This window comes from Sus scrofa, chromosome X, assembly GCF_000003025.6.
Source record: "Sus scrofa isolate TJ Tabasco breed Duroc chromosome X, Sscrofa11.1, whole genome shotgun sequence".
NCBI lineage: Eukaryota > Metazoa > Chordata > Mammalia > Artiodactyla > Suidae > Sus > Sus scrofa.
In genome coordinates this window covers 106,533,243-106,555,554 of record NC_010461.5, presented here as the reverse complement: position 1 = coordinate 106,555,554, position 22,312 = coordinate 106,533,243, and the positions used below count along the sequence as shown (strand labels likewise).

The window sequence follows — 22,312 nt, the reverse complement described above, 5'->3', positions numbered from 1 at the left end:
TTTACTCTTGACTAGAATTCAACTTTAGTTCACCAAAGAAAGTTTTCGTCATAAAAGAGTGCTTTTAAGTTATGCACAGTAGGAAAGGGTATGATTTAGAAAGAGAACGCTTTCTACGTTATTTTAAGGATGGCCATTCAAAAACCAGCATTAATAAAGCCTAGTTTGTATGTGAGATTACATAAAATACTGTACTAGCATCCTAGTGGCCGAAAGATAGATTATTTCTTATTACCTCCCTTTTTGGCTGTTCTGACGCTGAACTCACACCCACCTGGTGCTCCAGCATTAAGAAATGTCCATTCTTTTTGAAAACTCAAAGATCTTAGGGCCTTCCTCCCCCCACATGTAATCATCAGAGCCTTCTCCCTTTCTTGTATATTCCAGCCTAACACTTTCCACTTTCCCCGGCCCTCTCTCTGTTCCATTCCAGTGTTCACTTTCTCACCCAACTCAGTCACGAACTCCTCCTCTCTCAGTCCCAGATGCTGGTTGACACTGGAAAGCAGCTTTCCATCCTCTGTGGAGGTTCTGTTCCATCTCAAACTTAGCCTAGAATCGATGAACCACTCCAGCTGTCCAACCCCTGATTAGGGCCTCTCCTCATGCCCCCACCCCACCCTCCAATTCTGGCCCAAGGCTTTCAGGCCACTGTCCTTTATCCTGTTTCATTCTGGAATTTCCATCATTCACCTCCCTATATCTAGGATTCCTCCCACTTGCAGACTGGAAAAACTGGTGTATTCCTACTTTCTCCTTCTTTCAAGGCCATTGTATTTAGGACGGTGAATTCCTTCCCCCATTCAGTATCCTTAGTCTAGATTTTCTAATTAATGCTTAGCCTCGTAAGCCCTACATCCCAGCTAACCTCTGCTTCCTGGGTCCTCCAAGGGCAGCAGCTATCAAAAGCAAGTTTTTACCTTCCCCACACCAGCTCCAGATGACATCTGAATAAACACCTTCCTCCTTTGGCTCATTAGCTCATCGTCTTTCTATATTCTGCATTTTTCAGCCTATACTATCTTTAAACTCCCTATTTACTTATGGGTAAATATATTTCTATTTCTTCCTACATATCAGTTTCTTCCCAACCTTATTTTTACCCAAGATCATCCTTCTCCCTTGCCCAAACCTTACTGATTCCAGCATGAAAGTGTAAAGAGCTTCAAAGGTTCTTCAAATTTTACTTTGGAAAACATCTTGGAGATTTCAAGGTTCCACTTTTTTCCTCGTTGGCCCTAACCTAGGACCAGTGATGATCACCTTTCTTCCCTCTTCACTGTCCCACCAGCTCTCTTCTGACTTCCCTTTCTGCCTTCCTTCTTTCTAATATGCAAACCTTTTCTCCCATAATTCTGTTCCCCTAAAAGAAGCCCTTCTACAAAAGTAATTACCCAGAATCATCATGTTGAGATGCTCTACAACCTGTACTAACCTTTTTTCTTTTCTTACATAGTGGACTGTAGCACGAATAAAGCAAAGAGACCTTTGGAGGCACCCCCTTTTCTTCCCTAGAGAGTCTACACCACTGAGAAAGAAAGGGATCCTCCTTCTCTCCCTGTCCTCTCCCGGTAAATCAAAACAGCCAGATCTACAGGTGCCCTTGGTACAGATACCATTTCTTCCGGAACTCCCCTGCACTCGGCTGAATCAAGACTCCAACTGCAGAGCTTGTTAGGGACTCAGCTTTCCTCTGCTCTATCCCACCAATGTGCCATCTCTTCCTTGTGGCCGAAAGAACTAGACCTCCTTAACCCAGACAGCAGAGTTCCTTCCCCTTCCTCCACTAGTGACTTCTCAGAGTCAAAACAAAAAGAAACCTACCTACCTAGGCTGCAAAGCTAGTAACTGGGTTAGCCCTCTTAACAGCAATTTGAGTAAGGCTCTATGCCCCAAGGCCTGTGCCTCTTGTCCCCTACATCCATCCCAAGGGCAGCTACCTCAGTCACCATATCAAAAAAGATGAGTGTGGGAGTTCCTGCTGTGGTGCAACGGGATTGGCAGAGTCTCTACAGTGCTGGGACACAGGTTCGATCCCTGGCCCCAATGCTGCTGCAGCTGCAGCATAGGTCACAACTGCGGCTTGGATCTGATCTCTGGCCCGGGAACTCCATATGCCATGGGGTGGCCAAAAAAACAAACAAACAAACAAAACAGACAAGTCTAGGAGTTCCCTTGTGGAACAGCAGGTTGTCACTACAGTGGCCCAGGTCAATGCTATGGCATGGGTTCGATCCTTGGCCCAGGAATTTCCACATGCCATGGGCATAGCCCCCCAAAATAAAAAAAAAAAAAAGAGTCTGCTCAGCAATATCCACATAGCTTAGTCAAGATGGCCATGTCTCAGAGTTCCCTGGTGGTGCAGCAGGTTAAGGATCTGGCATTGTCACTGCTGCGGCGCAAGTACGATCCCTGGCCTGGAGAACTTCTCCATGCTGCAGGCACAGCCCCCCCCCCCCAAAAAAGATGGCCATGTCCCTCAACTCCGTCAGTCTTCATGTTCTCTTAACTTACATCAGCAAGTCTCCTGCTTCTCCTACCTCCCCCAGTCTTTCCTACTAACTTTGCTCCTTCATCAAAATTTTACAGGTCCCCCCCACCCCCATGTTTTGCTTCTATTTGGAGCCTCTGGATGATTCTTGGGCTTAGGTTACCCCCATTCAATCCCCAGTGGACTCCTCCAAATTTCTTTCCTATCTACTGTCTTCAGTTCTACATGGTGACATCACCACCCAATTTAAGTACCCCTAAACTCTACTCCATTGTGCTGCCTACCATCTCTCCCAAAATAAAGCTTCCTCTCTCCCAATATCCAAGGACAGGACAGGTAAACAGAGAACTAGATGACCTTTAAAGTCCCTTCCAACCTTGGAATTTTATTATCAACCCAATCCACTTCCGATCCCAAATGCATCTCCCATTCACCTCCCCCCCAAAACGTTTCAACAGCATGACTTTGAGAAATAGCCTTCTAAGTTGAAAGAACCATGGACTAACCAGGCTAATGCAAACCTACAGCTGCAGCCTCAGAAGTCTCACCAAAGATTTTTGCAATTGTACTCCACCTCTGCGCCACAGGGACTGCCTCCAAACTGCCTTGAGAGTATTCAGCTGTCGCATAAGTTGGCGGGCCCCCTTCTTACACTGGCATAAAGAGCCCCTAAACCCTGGGCTAGACGGATCCTCATCAAGGGACTCCTGTCCTTACTGTCTACTCTGGGAGACACCAAGAATGAATAAGTACCGCCGCATCGACAGCTTCACACAGCCAACATTGAAAATTTCAAAACAATAAAACAAAAACAGAGTGCTTCCACTGGAGGGGGGCCGTAATAGAAGGGCACCCCCACCGGCCTGCCAGGTTTGCAGTGTGCTTCCCTCCCGCCTTTCCCCTCGACCACGTCTTTCCCTACAACAATCTCCCTCACCTCCATAACGCGAAATCCCCAGCCGAGGTGCGGCCGGCTCCTCCCAGCCTTGCCCCGGACTTCCCTCTGGCCCTGCCTTCCTCTCGGCGGGACCCCGGCGAGAAGGGCCCCCTCCACCGTCCAGTTCACCTCCCGGCCCCTTTCCGGGCCTCTGGGCACCCCCGCAGGGCTCTGTCCCGAAGCAGAACCTCGAGGAGCCAAGCCCACGAGGCCCGTCGCGGGACCCACCCCCCGCTTCCTTCTCCCAGCACCTCGTCCTCCAGGCACCCGGCCCCCGGGGCTCTTCGTCTTCGTCGTCCCGGCTTGTACCGCCCCCCGTCGGGGGCTCCACCCCCGCCTGCCCCCGCCCCCAGGACGGCCCCCTCCCCACCGCGCGCCGCTGGCGCCCTCTGCCCCGGCACGGGACTCCCTTTGGCCTCCGTTCCCCGCCCAGAAGCGGCGGCGGCGGCAACGGCTGCGGCGGCCCCAGCAGGAGCAGCAGCGGCGGCGGCAGCAGCGGCGGCGGCGGCAGCAGCGCCGCCCCGGCCCCGCCCCGCCGCCCGCCGGAGCCCCACGCCCCGCCCGCCCGCCCCGCCGCCGGACTGCTCCCCCCGAAGCCCACCAGTAAGCCCCCCCCACTCCTTAGCCGCGATTCGTTCGAATCCTGCTCCGCCGGGCCTGCTGTCCGTTCCTCACGCCCCTTAGGACCAGGGGTGGGGGAGCCCTGGGGTTCGCGGCCATCCCTCTCCTTCCTTCTCCAAGGGCTGGGAGGATTGCCCCTGAATCCCGAAACCCGGCCCCGTAACCGGAGCCTCCCTCCTTGCAGCCCTCGGCTTCCCTCTCAGACCCCTTGCCTCCAGGCCTGGCGCGAAGCGGGTGGAGAGCTTGCACGCCGGATCTCCCCCTTGGCTTGCCGGGGCTAGTATGTATTGCCCCCGATCTCATCCTCCTTCAATTTAAGCCCCCTCCCCGCCGCGCCCGGCCCGGCGGCCCCCGCCCCTAGAGCGAGGGCAGCGGAGCCAGGGCGCTCCGAAGTCATCCCCCGCCTTTTTTACAGGGACTCGGATAATTGCCCCTGCCCCCATCACAGCACTCCCACTCCCGAACCCAGGCCCCGCCGCCACCTAGGGGTACCCCTTACCCTACGGTTCCTGCACCCCGACACCAGGGAGAAAACAGCCCTGAAGAGCACCCGTCGCACCTCCCCTCTGAGGTTGGAGGGTATTTTCTCCTGGTCTCTTCAGGACTTCATCACGGACAGCCTCCCCCCCACCCCAAAAAAACAAGCCCTTTCTCGCCCTGCCCTGCTGGCCAGCCTCTCTTCGGGTCGTCGGATCCTCAGACCAGGGGGTTGGGGCCAGGTAGTTAAGAAGAACGTAGCCTCCACCCCCCTTTCTGAGGAGTGGGGTAATTCCAATGGTTCCCCCCCGCAGGATCAACCCGACCCCCGTTTCCATGGAGACCCCCGCCCAGCCGGGAAGAAGACTCGGATGGTGGCGAATAAGTCTCACCTGGCTAAGGGAGAAGGGGTGAGGAGGGGGTAGGGTAGGGCAAGGATGGGGTACGAAGGTGGGAAGTGGAGGGGAGCTGTCCCGAAGGGAGGGGCGAGGACAGAGCGAGCTCCAGGGAGCGCTACGTCCGGGGACACGGAGAGGACGGCGCCCCCGGGGGGCAAGCAGAGCGGCCGGGGGGCGAAGAAGGGACAGGGTTGGGGAAAGGCTGAAGGTAGAAAGAAGCGGGTGGGGGATACGAGAAAGCCGGGGACTCAAAAGGGGTGGAGGGGTTGGGGGAGAGAAAAAAAAGACGCACCTGTTCCCGAGTCGGCTCCGCGGGGAGGCTCAGGCCGCCACCCGGACTCCCTCTTACCCCCTCGGAGCCACCACCCGCCTAATACTACCCCGATCTGATGCCCCCTCCGCCCCTTATCGCCACCGACCTCCTTCTCCTCTCTTTCGGCGGCGGCGGCGGTCGGACTCTAGGAACTGAGAGGAAGAAGGGAGGGCTCAGCAAAGCGGAGGAGAGACAGAGCCACACACTGGCAGCAGCCGCGGCGAGCGAAAGAGTGAGGGGGAGAGCGGTGTGTGTGTGTGTCTGTGTGTGCGAGCGAAGCCTGGTGGAGTGGGTGCCGGTCGCAGGGCTCGCCGGGAAGTGGAGTCCGATCGGGTTCGCGGGCGGCGCCAGCCCCCGCTCCGCGGGACTACAGCTCCCAGAATGCCGCCTGTGCGGGGGGGGGAGGAATGGGGAGGAGGAGGCGAAGGGAGGGAGCGAGCAAGAGAGGGAGGGACGAAAGCAGGGAGCAAGCGGCGGCGAAGGGGGCAGAGCCAAGCAGCCCCGGTGACACTGGGAGGGGAGGGGAGGAGGAGGGGATCGCTGCGAGGACCGAGCGGATTCCGGAGAGGGAGGCAGCAGTGGCTGCAGCAAGCCGGGCAAAAAGCTAGACTCCCAGGAGAGGCGGAGGCGCTCAATCCGAGGGGCTGCAGGAACCCCACGCCCCCCCCGTACGCCCCACGAAGGGGGAGGTTGAGGAAGGGAAAAGATCAGTGCCCCACGGCCAGGGGTTTCTCTTTCTTCCAACGCTTTCCACCTTATGCCCCGACCTGACTTTCTCAGGCCACCGGTGCTGGATCCAGTGTGCAAATCCAGAGATCCCAGATCTCTCCTGCCCCGCAGCACAGAGCAGACGCATTCAGTCCCCTTCTCCCAGGGGCCTGAGGGAGGCTCCCCTTGCTGGCAGGGCGTGACTCCCCCCTTCTTCCCGCCCCCCCGTCGCCACCCCCCCACCTCCCTCCCCGGAACCCCTCCCTTGAAGCCGGGGCTCGCGTCTCGCTCCCCGCCAAGAAAGGGAGTCCATCGGGGGAGACTACCCAGCCCCCTCCCGTATACTGGGCCCTTACCCACCAAAATCCCCTTCTTGGCGTTGCCCCCTCACTGAAGTAATAGTGGGGGTGACCGGAGTTGGACTGGTGGCTACTTTCCCTCCGAGACTAGCCGTCCTTGGCCACACCGACCCTGTGTAGAGATAGAGAAGAACATTAATACTCCCGTTCCCCCCCTTCAAGTTCGGATCCCCGTGGAAATGGCTCACAAGAAAAGAGGGGTTGGTAATTGAAGTGAGCTGGGGATGAATCCCAATCCTTAAACCTCATCCCAGGCGTGGAAATCCAGGGATTCGTCTCTTTCCTTAAAAGCCATCAAATCGCTTGGAGGGGGGAGTTAGTTGGGGGTAGATTATCCAAACCCCAATGTCCACGCGACTCGTAGCGACGCTACATGTAGGAATAAGATACGAACTAGGCTGCCGCCGCGAGAGAAAAAGTATACCCCCCCCGCCGTCGTCCACCCCCAAACACACACCCCTAGAAGAGTCAGATGGCCGAGGAGGTGGGGGGAGTCGGTGGGAGTGCTGGAGAGTGAAAGGGTTGTGGCAGGGAGGGTCCGCGGCCCCCTGAGAGCAGAATCCAGATGCTAAAGAGGTGGGTGGGGGGGTGCGGCATAATTGCAGACAGTGTCTCTCCTCGCTTTTCCCGGAATCGCCGCCGAACACCGTCTAACACTCGTAGTTGCTTACCAGTCAATCCCCTAGACCCATTTGTGCGCGTGAGGCGGCCGGAGCCCGGGAAGCCCGGGCACAAACTCCGCGGAAGCTGGCCTTCGCCGCCGCCGCGCTGCCGCGGGCCTCCCTCCCTCCGCTGGCGGCCCCGCCGATCTACCTTCGCCCCCGGCCGAGGCCAGACCCCGCTCGCAACTCCACGCCCCTACTCCACCCCCGGCTCCCCCTCCCCTCGCCCTCTCCCCGCGGGTCCGGCCCAGCCCCTAGCGCCGCCCCGCCCTACCGCTCGGTCCCGAGCCCAGCAAGTGCCCCGAACTCGCCCCCCGCCCCCACGCCCAGGCCACTCCGGCCGGGCCTGGTTTCCCCCTCCCGCCGCGCCCCGCCCCCGAATCCACGTCCTACTTCGCCACCCAACTCGGCCCGGTCCGGGTTCGGCCAGCGCCCAGGCCACCGGAGTCCCCGGTTCGGTCCGGTGTACGGCCACCCACCCCGCCCTTGCCTGGGTGCCGGCCTGGCCCGCTGCCTGCGCCCGCCGAGCCGACTCAGGCGTTCGGTCCGGGTCCGGATCCCGGTGCCGGCCTCGGTCCCGGCGGCGTTGCCGCGTCTCGCCACGAGGGCTCGGTCCACGCAAGACCCGAACCCGCGCGGGGTGGGGGCCGCGGAAAACAAGTTTCTTTATCTTCCCTCCGCCCCCGCCACAGGGCCGCGCCCCCCCCCACGGCGCCCCCTTCACCTGGGCATAGCCCCTTGGCCCCTGTCGCAACTTTGCTCTTCTCCACGCTGCCGGGGAAGCTGGCGAAGCGGGAGGAGGAGGGAGGTGGCGGGGTGGGTGGGGGGGGTGCTGGGATCAGGCCGCTGGGCTCCGGGAGGACACGTGGGGGAGGAGGGGAAGGAGGAGGAGGAAGGGGGGGCGGGCCTGCAGTTCTCGGGGCTCCCCCTGCCAGCCCCGGGGAAGCCGGAACCTCGCCGGGCAGCCGCAGACCCCGCACTGGCCACGGGGGAAGAACGGAGCCACCTTCTTCGGCCAGCCCCTGGCTCCAGGAAGGAGGGGGGGCGAGCAACGCCGCACGGGGTCGGAGAGCGAACGTTTTCGCTCGAGCTTTATGTGACTCTCTCTCTCTCTCTCTCTCTCTCTCTCTCTCTCTGTCTCTCTCTCTCTCTCGGTTTAGCCTCAGTGTATTGGGGGGTAGGGTCTTGCTTGCGGGGGGGCGCCCCCGCCGGACGCCCCGCCCCTCCCCCGGTCCCCCACTTCCCTAACCCGGGCGACCTCGGTGCGTGGCTCCGGCGCTCTGGCACTGAGGCCGCCCGCGGGTGCAGCCCCGGCCCCGGCGCCGAAGTGGGACAGGTGCTGGGGAAGGGAAAATGCCGGGGCTCGCTGCCTCGCCTCGCGTCTCCGGGGCGGCCCACCCTTCGTGGCAGCCTCCCGGGCTGCAACACCCCCCCACACACACACCGGGCAGACCTCCAAAGGGCAGCCCTCGGCCTGGGCGTGGAGGCATCGGGGGCGCGCGGGGGGGTGGGGTGGGCAGGAGCGAGAGGCCCGAGGGAGGAAGGAGGAGGGGGACGAAAGGTCTGTAAAGGGGGAAGCCTGCACGACTTGGGCCGAAAACCTGGCTCGAAGAGGGCTGGGCTTCTGCCCGCTTTCCCGGGGCTCCTCAGTCATCAGACTGAACCCCTTGACCCCTACCCTTTACCCTAACGACTCCTTGCCTGGCCAAAGAAATAAATCCTCGTTTGTGTTTACATCCCAGGCTATCCCCAGGACTGAAGGGCTGAGAAGCCTGCGGTCCACATTGGAACTCTGATGACTTTACATTAACTCGGAGGAAGAGAGCAGCTTGCGATGGAGCTGAAGCTGCCGGCAGACTTGCTTTCAGTCTAAGGGTGTTTCTTAGCAGCTCCAACCCTGAGTCCGTGGTGGGGACTTCAAAGGCATCTCCTCAGCCTAGAGAGTACTAGGGGAGGTGGCCAGCAGTTCCTGGAGGGTTCAGGGCTTTGTAAATGGAATGTGCAATGAATAGCAGGAATTTGAAAAAAAATCTTTATGTGCAGATATATTGATATTATTTATTATACATTTATCTATACTAAGGAAGCCAGAGGGTGATTTGAACTAGAAGGAAGCCCTGCAGGATTAATGTCTTCCTCCTCATCCTCCCCACCCCCCTCCTTTGTCCTAGGCCCAGAGGTACCATCTTTAAGCTACAGGGTGTCTTCTCTCCTTTGGAAGGACTTTAGAGGTGGCAGTTGAGACTTGCCTGATATGTCTCCCTCACCTGGTTTGAAGGATGTGTGTGAGTATTGCGGAGGAGGGCAAGCCACTAAGGCTGAAGTGGCTTTGCTATTGTCCGAGTGTCTCTGATCCCTCTTGCTTGTCCTCACCAACCTCAAAATCCATGGCCAACAATGTAGACATACCACTTGCCATTTTACTTTGCTTTGGGAACTTCTTCATTGGTTATTTTACTTGACCACTCCCACCCTGTCATGAGCTACACACACACACACACACACACACCTTAAAAAGCATTTGGCCTAAGTTGCACCAAGGGAAAGTGAAGGTTGGACAAAGATTTGTTTAAGCTAATCAACATATGAACTTAAAATGCATTATTAAGGGGGGGAGGAAATTGCCTCTATTGGGCCTGATAATGCAGGCCCCACCAATTCTGCTTTGATTTAAATTGGCTGTCTTCACTGATTTTAATTAATCTGGTAATTACTGAATCTCTATGTCTCTTAAGGCCCTTAGGGCCTTAGGGCTACTTTGCTCCTTGGCTTGAGGCTGAAACAGATTCTAGACACCTCTGTTCCCACTTGTTTGTGTCTCACCATTTGGCTGCATCATTTATCTGGCGAAATGAAGGTTGGGGCAAGATGGTTATTTCCTGGCTGAAGCTCTAGCTTTTCTGAGCCCTTTCCTGTTGGGGGCCACACTTCCTGCCCTACAGGAGATGATGGGAAACTAAGGAGCAGGGTGGGGAGAGCTGTGGGAAACCTTGTAAAGAATGTAGATATTAATGATTATTTTATTTGAGGCTAGAACCACAACATCATCATAATAATACTTTACCTTTGTACACCATTACAGTGTTTACAAAGTCCTTTCACTTGTGTTGTTTCATTTGTTGCTCACTCCAACTCTTGATTTTGTAATTGAGGAAACTGAGTCCAGGAACAGCTATGAGTAGCTTGCTCAAGGTCCCATAGCTAGTGGGTTCCCGAGCCAGGACAACTCCAGCAGTCTTGTCTCCACATCCAGAGCTCTTTTTAATGGTATAGGGCTTCCATTTCACGTCAAAATACTCCTTTTCAGGCAGACTTTTTTTTGGTTGGGGTTTTGGGGTTTTTTTGGCCACGCCCTCAGCATGCAGAAGTTCCCAGGCCAGGGGTCAAATCCTCGCCACAACAGTAACCAGGGTCACAGCCAGGACAACACCAGATCCTTAACCACTGAGCCACCAGGAAACTCCTAGTTTTTTTTTTTCCTAATTGTTTCTCCCATCAATAACAGCTGAACTCAGAGAAGCAGCTTGGTGTAATGGAAAGAGCATTGGTTGAAAAATTCTAAGGACCAAATCCTAATCCTGTCTCATTGACAGCTAGACCACAGCAAGCCTTAACATTTGAGTACTGCCAGCCTGATGCCAGGTACTGTGTTTTAGGTCTTCCCCTTGCTCTAATGCACCTGTCCTACCTCCCTCATGGGGATGCCCCTGAGTATCAAATGAGATAATGGATGGGAAAGAATTTTCCTACTGTGAACCACTGGGCTCATGCAAGAGTTATTATTATCAGTGTTGGCATCACCAGCCTCTCCAGGTGTAGCACAGAGACCTAGGGGTGACATTGGCCCGGACCCTGCCCTCCCAAGCTTACCAGATGAAACAGGGCACTGGGGGGGGGGAGCGTCCCAGGGTAATTTAGGCCCCAAGCCAACCTCTGGCTAAATTCATAGGATAATTGCTTCAATTCTTTGCTTTGTTCTGCAATCATAGGACTTGTCTCTCTGGTAAAAACAGCCCAGCCCTGTGACAACAACAACAGCAACAACAATAAACTCCCAGTGGTTTAGATCTTTAGTGTGTCAGATGAAGCAGATTTGCAGCTTCTGGTCATCCTCCATCCCCTGCACCCCAGTCAGTTGAAGGTGAAGTCAGATTTGGAACCTAGGGTCCCAAGGCCACCAAAGGGCTCATTCTAAGTTACCCCAGTTGAAAGCGGATCAGGGGAAATCAGGGTATAAAGCCTTGCAAGTGTGGGGAAAGAGCAGGAATGGGATGAGGTCAATAAGGCTGACCATGGGTTACACTGTGTGCTCTCAAATGTTTCACTTTATGTTCTGGGAGGGGCCACAGGGGAAAATTCATTGCCCCTATTCACGTAAATCTCAACTGCACAAACTCTACTGCAGCAGGTTGCTGCTGGAGATACATTCCAGCGGCTCTCTACAGCTGAGGAAGGCCTGGTCTCTGCCCTCTCAGAGCCCCCCGGTCTAGATGGAGAGACAGTGTGTCTGGTTAAACTTAACTCTGTAAACAACCAACAACCTTTCTGGATTTTATAGCCAAAGTGGGGGGGTGATGAGGAAAGGGGCTAAAATCCCCCCAGAGGCCTCTCCAGGTCAAGCCTCCCCCCCCCTTCCCTAAGACTCCTAGGCACTTAAGGTTCTTAATCAATCAGACAGTGTTACAAGTGGAAGGAACTCTAAGAAATCATCTGCCCTCCTGAAAAACTGGCTGCGGCTGTCCATGCAGGACAAAATCAAGTCCATGAGCCTTCACCTACCTTTCAGGGCCTTCCGGCCTCCTTTCCTTCCGTGTCCTCTGCTCTCATCAAACTGGCCCTCTTGCCAATCCTTGGCCAAGACCAGCACTTCCTTGACTGCCCCCTCAGTTTTCTCTATGCCCTTCTCTGCTTGTTGAAATTCCATTCAAGCATCCCTCAAGCCGGCTCCTTCCTGCCACCTTCCCTGACCCCGACTCCCTCCCGACTCCCTCCTTAGCGGTACCCCCACAGTCCTGAGCTAGTCCCTTTATTTAGCACCTCTACGCTCTGCCTATCTATCTCTCCCACCAGATTTTCCCTGCCTCGGATGAAGGAACTCAGTATTTCTCATCTGTGTATCACAGCCTCCTTCCTCTCCTCCCAACATCCCCCACCCTGGCACGGAGTATGCCCTCCACACGGGTTTTTTTTTTAATTAATTAATTAATTGATTTTTGTCTTTTTAGGACCACGCCTGCGGCATATGGAGGCTCCCAGGCTAGGGATCCAATCGAAACTGTAGCTGCTGGTCTACACCACAGCCACAGCAACACCAGATCTGAGCCTACACCATAGCTCACGGCAACGCCGGATCCTTAACCCGCTGAGTGAGGCCAGGGATCAAACTCATAACCTCATGGTTCCTAGTCAGATTTGTTTCCACTGCACCACAATGGGAACTCTATCTACAGGTGTTTGTTAAATGAAGGAATGAGTGGATCATCTAATCCAACCCCCTTATTTTATGGGGGGGAAACTGAGACCCAGACCTGGCTTCCCTTCTTACCCATTATTACTCTGGGTTTTTTGTTGTTTTGTTTGTTTGTGTTTGTGTGTGTCTTTTTATGGCTATACCCACAGCATATGGAAGCTCCCGGGCTAGGGGTCAAATCAGAGCTTCAGGTGCTGGCCTACACCACAGCCACAGCAACACAGGATCTGAGCCACATCTTCGACCTACACCACAGCTCACGGCAATGAAGCGCCAGACCCTTAACCCACTTGAGTGAGGGCAGGGATTGAACCTGCTTCCTCATGGATACTAGTCAGGTTTGTTACTACTGAGCCACAACAGGAACTCCTTATTCAGTTTTAAATCTTGATCCTTTTTAGTCTTTCTCTTCCCATGTAGTGCTTTCACACACAGTGTCTGAAGTTAGACGGACGTGGTTCGAATCTTGGCTCCACCACTTCGTAACCATATTCCTTTGGACACTTGACTTCTCTCTGAGCCTCAGTTTTCTCATTTATGAAATGGGGCCTAGGAGTTCCTGTCTTGGCTCAGCGGTTAACGAATCCGACTAGGAACCATGAGGTTGCGGGTTCGATCCCTGGCCTTACTCAGCAGGTTAACGATCCGGCGTTGCCGTGAGCTGTGGTGTAGGTTGCAGACGCGGCTCAGATCCCGAATTGCTGTGGCTCTGTGTAGGCTGGCTGCTACAGCTCTGATTCCGATTCGACCCCTAGCCTGGGAACCTCCATATTCCATATGCCTCGGGAGCAGCCCTAGAAAAGACAAAAAGACAAAAAAACAAAAAACAAAAACAAACAAAAACGGGGCCTAATAGGAGTTCCCTACTAGCTTAGCGGCATTGTCACTGCTGTGGCTAGGGTTTGATCCCTGGCCTGGGAACTCCCACATGCCTCAGGCACCACCAAAAAGAATAAAATAAATAAAAATAAATTTTAAAAATTAAAAAATAGGAGTTCATGTCGCTGTTCAGCCATAGTGAACCCGACTAATGTCCATGAGGATGCAGGTTCCATCCCTGGCCTCACTCAGTAGGTTTAAGGATCCGGTGTTGCCATGAGCTGAGGTGTAGGTCACAGACATGGCTCGGATCCCCTGTTGCTGTGGCTGTGGTGTAAGCCAGCAGCTGTAGCTCCAATTTGACTCCTGGCCTGGGAACTCCCATAGGCCACAGGTGCAGCCCTAAAAAGAAAAAAAAAAAAAGTTTAAATAAATTAAACGGGGCCTAATATCTCCTGAAAATGTTTCAAGGATCAAATGAGTTTTTTCTTTTTCTTTTTCTGGCTGCACCTGCGACATATGGAAGTTTCCAGGCTAGGGGTTGAATGGGAGCTGCAGCTACAGGCCTACACCACAGCCACAGCAACTCGGGATCCAAGCTGCATCTGTGACCTAAACCGTAGCTTGTGGCAATGCTGGATCCTTAACTCACTGAGCAAGGCCAGGGATTGAACCCACCTCCTCATAGAGACTATGTCAGGTTCTTAACCTGCTGAGCCACAGTGGGAACTCCCAAATGAGTTCTTATATAGTAAGCACTTAGAAAAGTGCCTGGCCCCTAGAAGACACCCCATATTAGCTTTTGTTCATTTTTTGTTCATTTGTTTTATTGGTTTTTTTGGCTGCCCCACTGCATATGGAGGTCCCAGGCCAGGAATCAGATGTGAGCTGTAGTTGTGACCTATGCCTCAGCTGCGGCAATACCAGATCCTTAACCACTCTGCTTCAGGATCGAACCTGCATCCCAGCGCTCCAGAGACTCTGCTGATCCTGTTGCTCCATAGCGGGAACTCTAGTTTTTTTGTTTCTTTGTTTTTACCTTGAGGAGTTTTTAAAAGGTTCAGAGCTTGGGAGCACCTGCTTCATTCAAGCCTGGGAATAAAAGCCACAACCTGAATATAGAGAAAAAGGTGTATTTTTTAATAAGGTGTATATTTGAAGAGTAGAATGGAATAAAATTTAGCAAGAACTTTCAGTCAGTCAAACTGTTACCTAGTCCTCCAAAGAAGCTAAAGACGATTGAGAATAGCACTTAGGGAGTTCCTGTCGTGGCACAGCAGAAACCAATCCAACTAGGAACCATGAGGTCATGGGTTTGATCCCTGGCCTCGCTCAGCAGGTTAAGGATCCGGTGTTGCCAGGAGCTGTGGTGTAGGTCACAGACACAGCTGGGACCTGGCATTGCTGTGGCTGTAGCTCCGATTGGACCCCTGGCCTGGGACTCTCCATATGCCGTGGGTGTGGCCCTAAAGAGAGAAAAGACGGCAAAAATAAAAATAAAAGAGAGAGAGAGAGAAGAGCACTTAGTCCAGTGGCCCACATTCAGTGGGAATGCACCAAATTCCATTTCCTGGAGCGGCTGTGGTGGTGACTCGGTGCAGGCTGAGGGATGCTGGCACGGGACTGAAGTGCCCTTCTGAAACTACGCATACCATTCTCACCCCAATCCGTGTGTCTGCCCTTCAGCTCCCCGTCACCTGGCCAAGTCCTTCAAGCCCCACCTCTGAGAAGCTTTCTCTGAATGCTTTTGCCTCTGAACTCTTGGACCCTTAGGTAAGTACTGATTAGCACTTCGTTCTTTTCTGTGCCCTGTGTCTTAGTTCTACATCTCCGTCTGAGGGCAGGTACCTTGTCATAGTCACAATACCCGGCAGCATTGGAGGACGTAGCGCTCCATGAATATTTTGGGATCCTTTGACAGTAAGTAAGTAGTGGGGGCTTGGGACCCTCCAAGTCCTGCCCACTGCATGGTCTCCCAACCCCCCAGCCCTACCCACACCACACTTCTCAAATCAACCACTCCCAGGACACCCCAGCCTTTTCAGTAAGTATCTAAGGAGGGCAAGGGCCACCCCCACACAGCCCAGCATAGCGCTTCCAATATTAACAGACTAGAGTAAGCACACGGGTTGGCTGCTATAGATAACTCGGTAAAAGATACTATGCCTGTTTGGGGTCTGTGTGTTTATATGTAGTCTGTGTGTCTGTTCTTGCTCATTAAACTTCAAGGGGCTTCAGAGGAAGAATTGTCCATTTGAGGAAGACAGTCAAAATGATGATTAAAAGGGAGTTTGAATTGTGGCTCAGCGGGTTATGAACCTGCTGGCAGCTACAGCTCTGATTCAACCCCTAGCCTGGGAACCTCCATATGCCATGAGTGCGGCCCTAAAAAGACAAAAAGACAAAAAAGTGGAGGACTTCCCATAGCGGCTCAGTGGAAATGAATCTGACTGGCATCCATGAGGTTGCAGGTCCTATCCCCAGCCTCACTCAGTGGGTTAAGGATCTGGTGTTGTCATGAGCTGTGGTGTAGGTCACAGATGCAGCTCGGATCCCATGTTGCTGTGGCTGTGGTGTGGGCCAGCACCTATAGCTCCAATTTGACCCCTAGCCTGGGAACCACCATATGCCACTGGTGCAGCCCAAAAAGACCAAAAAAAAAAAAAAAAAAAAAAAAAAAAGTTGAGACCTGGACTTGAAATTTAAAAAAAAAAAATATCCAGGAAGCCAGTGCTCTGCCCTCAGTACCTACTCAGTTTAAATGCTGACATCACAATTACTCGAATTTAATATACACAAGCATCACTTGGGGGGATGAGGGACAGTCTTTTCAAAATTCAGATTCCAAGGCACCCTCCCACCCAGGGTCTTATTGAATAGGTCTCGGATGGTGCCTCATATTCTGAATTTCTAAGAATTGCTACTAGGAAATCAGAACCAGAGGACTCTTACACAACACCTTGAAAGACATTGAGCACTTTTTCTATTTTCTTTTTTTCTTTCTTTTCTTTCTTTCTTTCTTTTTTTTTTTTTTTTTTTTTTGTCTTTTTGCCTTTTCTAGGGCTGCTCCCACAGCATATGGAGGTTCCCAGGCTAGGGGTCTGACCGGAGCTGTAGCCACCGGCCTACGCCAGAGCCACAGCAACACGGGATCCCAGCCGCGTCTACAACCTACACCACAGCTCATGGCAACGCCGGATCCTTAACCCACTGAGCAAGGCCAGGGATCGAACCCAAAACCTCATGGTTCCCAGTCGGATTCGTTAACCACTGTGCCACGACAGGAACTCCCACTTTTTCTATTTTCATCTTCACCAGGGGTCCCCAAACTTTTCACTACCAGAGGTTTCCTTCTTTCTCCTCATGCCTCCCCCACTTTTTGGCTGCCCAGTGGCATATGGAGTTCCCAGGCCAGGGATCGGAGCTGAGCCAAAGTTGCAAGCTACTGTGCAGCTGCAACAATGCCGGATCCTTTAACCCGCTGTGCCAGGCCAGGAATTGAACCTGCATCCTGGAGCTGCAGAGACGCTGTCAATCCCATTGCACCACAGTGGAAACTCCTTGAACACCTCCCTTTTTTTTTTTTTTTTTTTTTTTTTTGGTCTTTTGTAGGGCTGCACTAGGGCAAGAGGGAGTTCCCAGGCTAGGGGTCAAATCAGAGCTACGGCTGCTGGCCTATGCCACAGCCACAGCAACTTGGGATCCGAGCCACATCTGTGACCTACATACACCACAGCTCACGGCAACGCCAGATCCTTAACCCACTGAGTGAGGCCAGGGATCGAACCCAGGTCCTCATGGATATTAGTTGGGTTTGCGACTGGCTAAGCCACAACAGGAACTCCCTGGACCCCCCCCCCACATTTTTTTAATACACAGTTATATGTCACTGAATGTGTACCAGACACTGTACTAGGGATTTTACAACTTCTAACAATGCCACAGAATGAACACTATTATTTTCCCCTTTTACGGATGAAGAAATTGCAGCATATAGAGGTTCAGTGACTTGCCCAACGTTGCCCAGCTAGTAATTTTTTTTAATTGAGGTCAAATTCACAAAACATAAATTAACAATTTTTTCTGGAGTTCCTGTTGTTGCTCAGCAGTAAGGAACCCAACTAGTAACCATGAGGACTTGGGTTCAATCCCTGGTCCCGCTCAGTGGGTTAAGGATCCAGCGTTGCCGTGAGCTGTGGTGTAGGTCGCAGAAGTGGCTTGGATCCCACTGTTGCTGTGTCTGTTGTGTAGGCCAGCAGCTACAGCTCAGATTCGACCCCTAGCCTGGAAACCTCCATATGCCACGGGAGCAGCCCTAAATAGATAAAAGACAAAAAAAAAAATTTTTTTTTTCTTTTTATCATTGCACCTGTGGCATATGGAAGTTCTTGGGCTAGGGGTCGAATTGGAACTGCAGCTACAGACCTATGCCACAGCTTGTAGCAGTGCTGGATCCTTAACCCACTAAGTAAGGCCAAGGATCAAACCCAAATCCTCATAGACACTATGTCAGGTTCTTAATCCACTAAGCCACTACGGGAACTCCACGACAGTATAATTAACTGACATTTAGTACCTTCACAACATTATGCAGCCACCACCTCTGCCTAGTTCTTAAGCATATTCATCACCACAAAATTAAACTCCACACCTCTTAAACGGTTGCTCCCTTTCACTCTCCCTCCAGCCTCTAGCAACCTCTTATCTGCTTTCCGTTTCTACGTTTTTATGAATTTACCTATTCTCAATAGTTCATTTAAGTGAGATCATATAACATGTGGCTTTTTGTTTCTGGCTTCTTTCACTTAGCATCATGTTCCCGAGGTTCCTCTGCATTGTAGCATGTATCGTTTTTTTTGCGGGGGTGGGGGGGGAGAGGCGCACCTGCAGCTTATGGAAGTTCCCAGGCTGGGGTTGAATCAGAGCTGTAGCTTCCGGCTTATGCCACAGCCACAGCAACTTGAGATCCAAGCCATGTCTGTGACCTACACCACAGCTCACAGCAATGCCAGATCCCCGACCCACTGATCGAGGCCAGCAATCAAACCCAAATCCTCATGGATACTAGTTGGATTCGTTTCCACTGAGTCACAAGGGGAACTCCTGCAGCATGTATCTTCATTCCTTTTTATGGCTAAATACTATTCCATTGTATGGATGTATCACAGTTTGTTTATCTGTTCCCAGCTAATAAGTTTTGAAGTCTGGATCTGAATCCAGGCAGTCTGTTTCCAGAGTCTGCGTTCTTTTTTTTTTTTTTTTTTTTTTTTTTTTGTCTTTTCTAGGGCCGCTCCGGCGGCATATGGAGGTTCCCAGGCTAGGGGGTCTAATCGGAGCTGGAGCCACCGGCCTACACCAGAGCCACAGAAATGCAGGATCTGAGCCTCATCCGCAACCTACACCACAGCTCACGGCAACGTGGGATCGTTAACCCACTGAGCAAGGCCAGGGATCGAACCCGCAACCTCATGGTTCCTAATCGGGTTCATTAACCACTGTGCCACGATGGGAGCTCCAGAGTCTGCGTTCTTAATTCTCTGTTTCAAAATATCTACTTAAACAGAATATATTTTCAAGTAATAATTTTCTGCTGAATAATGTATACGATACACATAACACGGGGCTGGAACTTCAGATCAGCTCAAGATAGCCACACTGAGGTCATTTAATTCCAGCCAAAGCCAAAAGCACTTGCTCTTGTAGTTAGCCTCCGCAACCTCATGGTGTGATGTTTCACTAGACTTTGTGCAAACCCCAGTTTGGGATCCACTGGTTGCAAATCCCTTCAAGATCCCCAGTCAACAGAGAGGTTCCATTGAGCTGCTCAGGAAACGCATCTGACAATCTAGAACGTGGGCTCATGCCTGTGAGAAAGGTTCTCCACAGCAAGAAGCTAAACGAGAAAGGAGTTGGAAGTTAACCTTTAGGAAACGGGAAAATTCCAAAATCCAGGAAATCATTCTGCTTGGATGTTCTAGGCAACGAACTAGAATTTCCTCACCAATGATGCACATGGCCACAGACTGGGCACTAATAAGACAGCCGTTAAACTGCCGCCCCAAAAGGTGACAGCCTAATGCTGGACTCACCAGAGAAACCTTCCAGACCCAAAGCGTCTGCTCCAACAGAACCTGAGGTGAGAATGCTATTCCAACACAATGCTGATCTCATGATTTTTCTCCTGACTTTTCAAGGGTGTGGACAGAAAAAAAAAAAAAAGAAAGAAAGAGAAGAAGAATCAGGCTTGCATCTCCTCTGGAGGTTTGTGATACCTGCGTTCCATGTCTGAGGGCCCCATTTGAAGTTCTGAGCGTTGCCCTCTCCAAAGGAGCCCCCTTTTGCCCAATCAGAGACTGAACAACCAGGGCTGGATTCAAAACCATTAGTCCTGGCTTCACTCAGCAGAATAAAATGAACATCAAGGAGGGTCTCGAAGGGGAAAAGATGCTACGAAACATGTCACTTGAGAGGTGAGAGGTAAATGCTGAGCAATGAAGGCTTCTTCACTTTTGTAGCCCCAGGGACTAGCAAAAGGCCTGGCACTGATGGGAAAGCACTCAAAACCTGTTTGTTGATTGAATGACTGACTGAAAGAGAGCCTTCTTCTTGGTCTGGAGGTCGTTATGGAGGCATTGTAGAGCTGCTCTGTGGGGACAGAGAATGGAGGGAGGTTGGCATGGGTCTGGAGTGCTCTGCCAGGACCTACACAGACCTCATTTTTCTCTGCCTGAAAATTTCTCCCAGGCAAAGTTCTCAGAGGCTGCAAGGCTCAAAAGTAGATTCCTCTGAGCTCACTGTGTCCTTTCATCTACTGAACTCAAGTCGGAGGGACTTAACAGTGGCATAGTGTTGTGGGGAGAATCTGATGAGAGCACCTATATAGAAGCATATTGAAAAAAGACAGAGGACCAGAGAATTCTCGTTAACTTACCAATATGGCTGTGCATGGGCTAAATGACTCTCTGTGCTATTTGGCCAGGTAGGTCTCTATCTGTGGGCCTTATCATTGAATATCCACGTGTGCAGACACCCCCCCCCCACATACACATTCTATAATTCAGTAAACCCCTGTTTGCCAAAATCCAAATAACCACCCCCCTCAAAGAGTGGGAATGCTCTTTTTGAGACGCAGGGCAATAATCCCTGACATTTGCGTGGGGCTTTGCAGATCACAAAGTGCTTCCCCATCCATGACCCCATTTGTTTTTTGATTGATGTTCAGAATGGTCCCGAGGCTTTGCAAGAGCCTGGAGGGCCTTGTGAAGCATCAAAGAGCAATGACATGTGTGGTGCGAGTGGCCTTGGCTGTGTGCGGGGCCTCCGAACACCAGGTCCCTTGTTGTGGCAGGGCTATCAGGGGTACAGTGACTGTCACAGACTGGCAGGGACCTGCCAGTACCTGGCAGACTGGGCTGGTAAGACGTGGCACCTGCAGCTGAAAGGAGCTGAGCTTCATCTGCACACAATCTGCACTAGGGCAGCAGAGGAGACAGAAGGGTTCGAGCGCCCGTTGCTCTTTCCTTCCAACAGCCTTTCCATCAGTCATTTGACAAGCAGACATTGGGCGCTTGAGCCCCAAAGGAGCTTGTTCTGGGTATTGAGGGTACACAGACGAACGAGACTTGTCTCCTCGTTCTCTCTGGCCATATGATTTCTGAGGTCCGCTCCCCTTCAAATCGCTCCTTGTTTGGACTTCTGAGGTGACGCGCCAGGTTAAGGATCCGGCATTTTCTCTATGGTGACACGGGTTAAATCCCCGGCCCGGTGCAGTGGGTTAAGGATCCCGCATTGCCCCAGCTGTGGCACAGGTCGAAGCTCTGGCTCAGATTTGATCCCTGGGACTTAGATTCCATACCTGGCCTGGGGACCTCCATACACTGCAGGTGCACACCCCCCCCATTTTTTAAAATCTTTTTTTCTTTACGACCCTATTTTTCAGGGGCAAATGTTGAGGGATGGGCTTCTATCCATCCACTCTCTCCCATTTCCCTCCCTCTCTGTCTCTGTCTCTCTTTCTCTCTCTCTCTCTCTCTCTCTCTCTCTCTCTCTCTCTCTCTCTCTCACACACACACACACACACACACACACACACACACACTGCTTCGCGCTCGGCCTCAAAAGCCCCAAGGCTAACCTGGCTGTGTCATGCGCCTCAGTTAAGGAGAGTATTGAATACACCAGATCAATGGGAGCAAAATGAACATTTGTAATGCATAGTAATCATAATAGTAAATCCCTCACATCTGTATAGAACTTACTAGTTTACAAAACACCTCCATCCTTATCCCTTTATTTGATCCTGGGTCCTGTCATCATCTTTCATATTCAGAGATGATCTTCTGATTGTGATCTCCACCCATGAGTGAAGCAAGACTAAGGCAGGGCTAAGAGTCCTTCCTGCCCCCCTCCCACCCCAGGGAAACAAACCTGCCCCCTGGTTTGTCTTTTTGCACCTTTTTCTTCTTTTCTTCCCTCTTTCTTGCTGGGCAGTCGGTGGAGCCTAAAGTTGCCTGTGACTCAGCCTCTCAATCTCTTGGGATCCTGGAACCCCAGGAACAGAGCTGCTGATCAGTAGCCCCTCAAACTGGGCCACAAAGCCTTTGGCTCCTGCCAGGATGAGTGGGATGGGGAGGGGAGACCCTCCTCTTTGGGTAGCCTCAAAATGAGCCCCAAAGCACCGCACCTGTGGATTGGGCAGGCCTGGCCCAGGAGAGGCAGTTTCAACAGAACAAGGAAAGGAGGGCGCTGTGAAGCTTTTTGTAGAATGTGAAATGGGGCGCTGGGCGTTCCTGTCGTGGTTCAGTGGAAATGAATCCGACTAGTATCCATGAGGAGGCAGGTTCAATCCCTGGCCTCGCTCAGTGGGTTAAGGATCCGGTGTTGCTGTGAGCTGTGGTATAGGTCGCAGACGCAGCTCAGATTCCACGTTGTTGCTGTGGCTTTGGCGCAGGTTGGCAGCTGTAGCTCCAATTCGACCCCTAGCCTGGGAACCTCTATATGCTGTGGGTGTGGCCCTATAAGGTAAAAATTTAAAAAAAAATTTTTTTTAAAGGGCTC

General features: G+C 52.5%; 1 protein-coding gene across 9 annotated transcripts in view; it reads right to left on the bottom strand.

Moving 5' to 3' along the window:
* The window catches only part of BCORL1 (BCL6 corepressor like 1), a 65,377-nt gene extending 57,576 nt beyond the window's left edge, over positions 1-7,801 (bottom strand). For 2 of the 9 annotated variants that reach the window (XM_013986425.2, XM_013986426.2), the window contains exon 1: positions 5,344-6,066. The gene's annotated coding sequence lies outside the window, so the exon portion shown is untranslated. Of the gene's footprint in view, positions 1-3,679; positions 3,748-5,343; positions 6,067-6,305; positions 6,417-6,761; positions 6,948-6,975; positions 7,127-7,690 lie in introns of those variants that run through there. The other 7 variants (XM_021080547.1, XM_013986422.2, XM_021080543.1 and 4 more) reach the window with 7 other exon arrangements.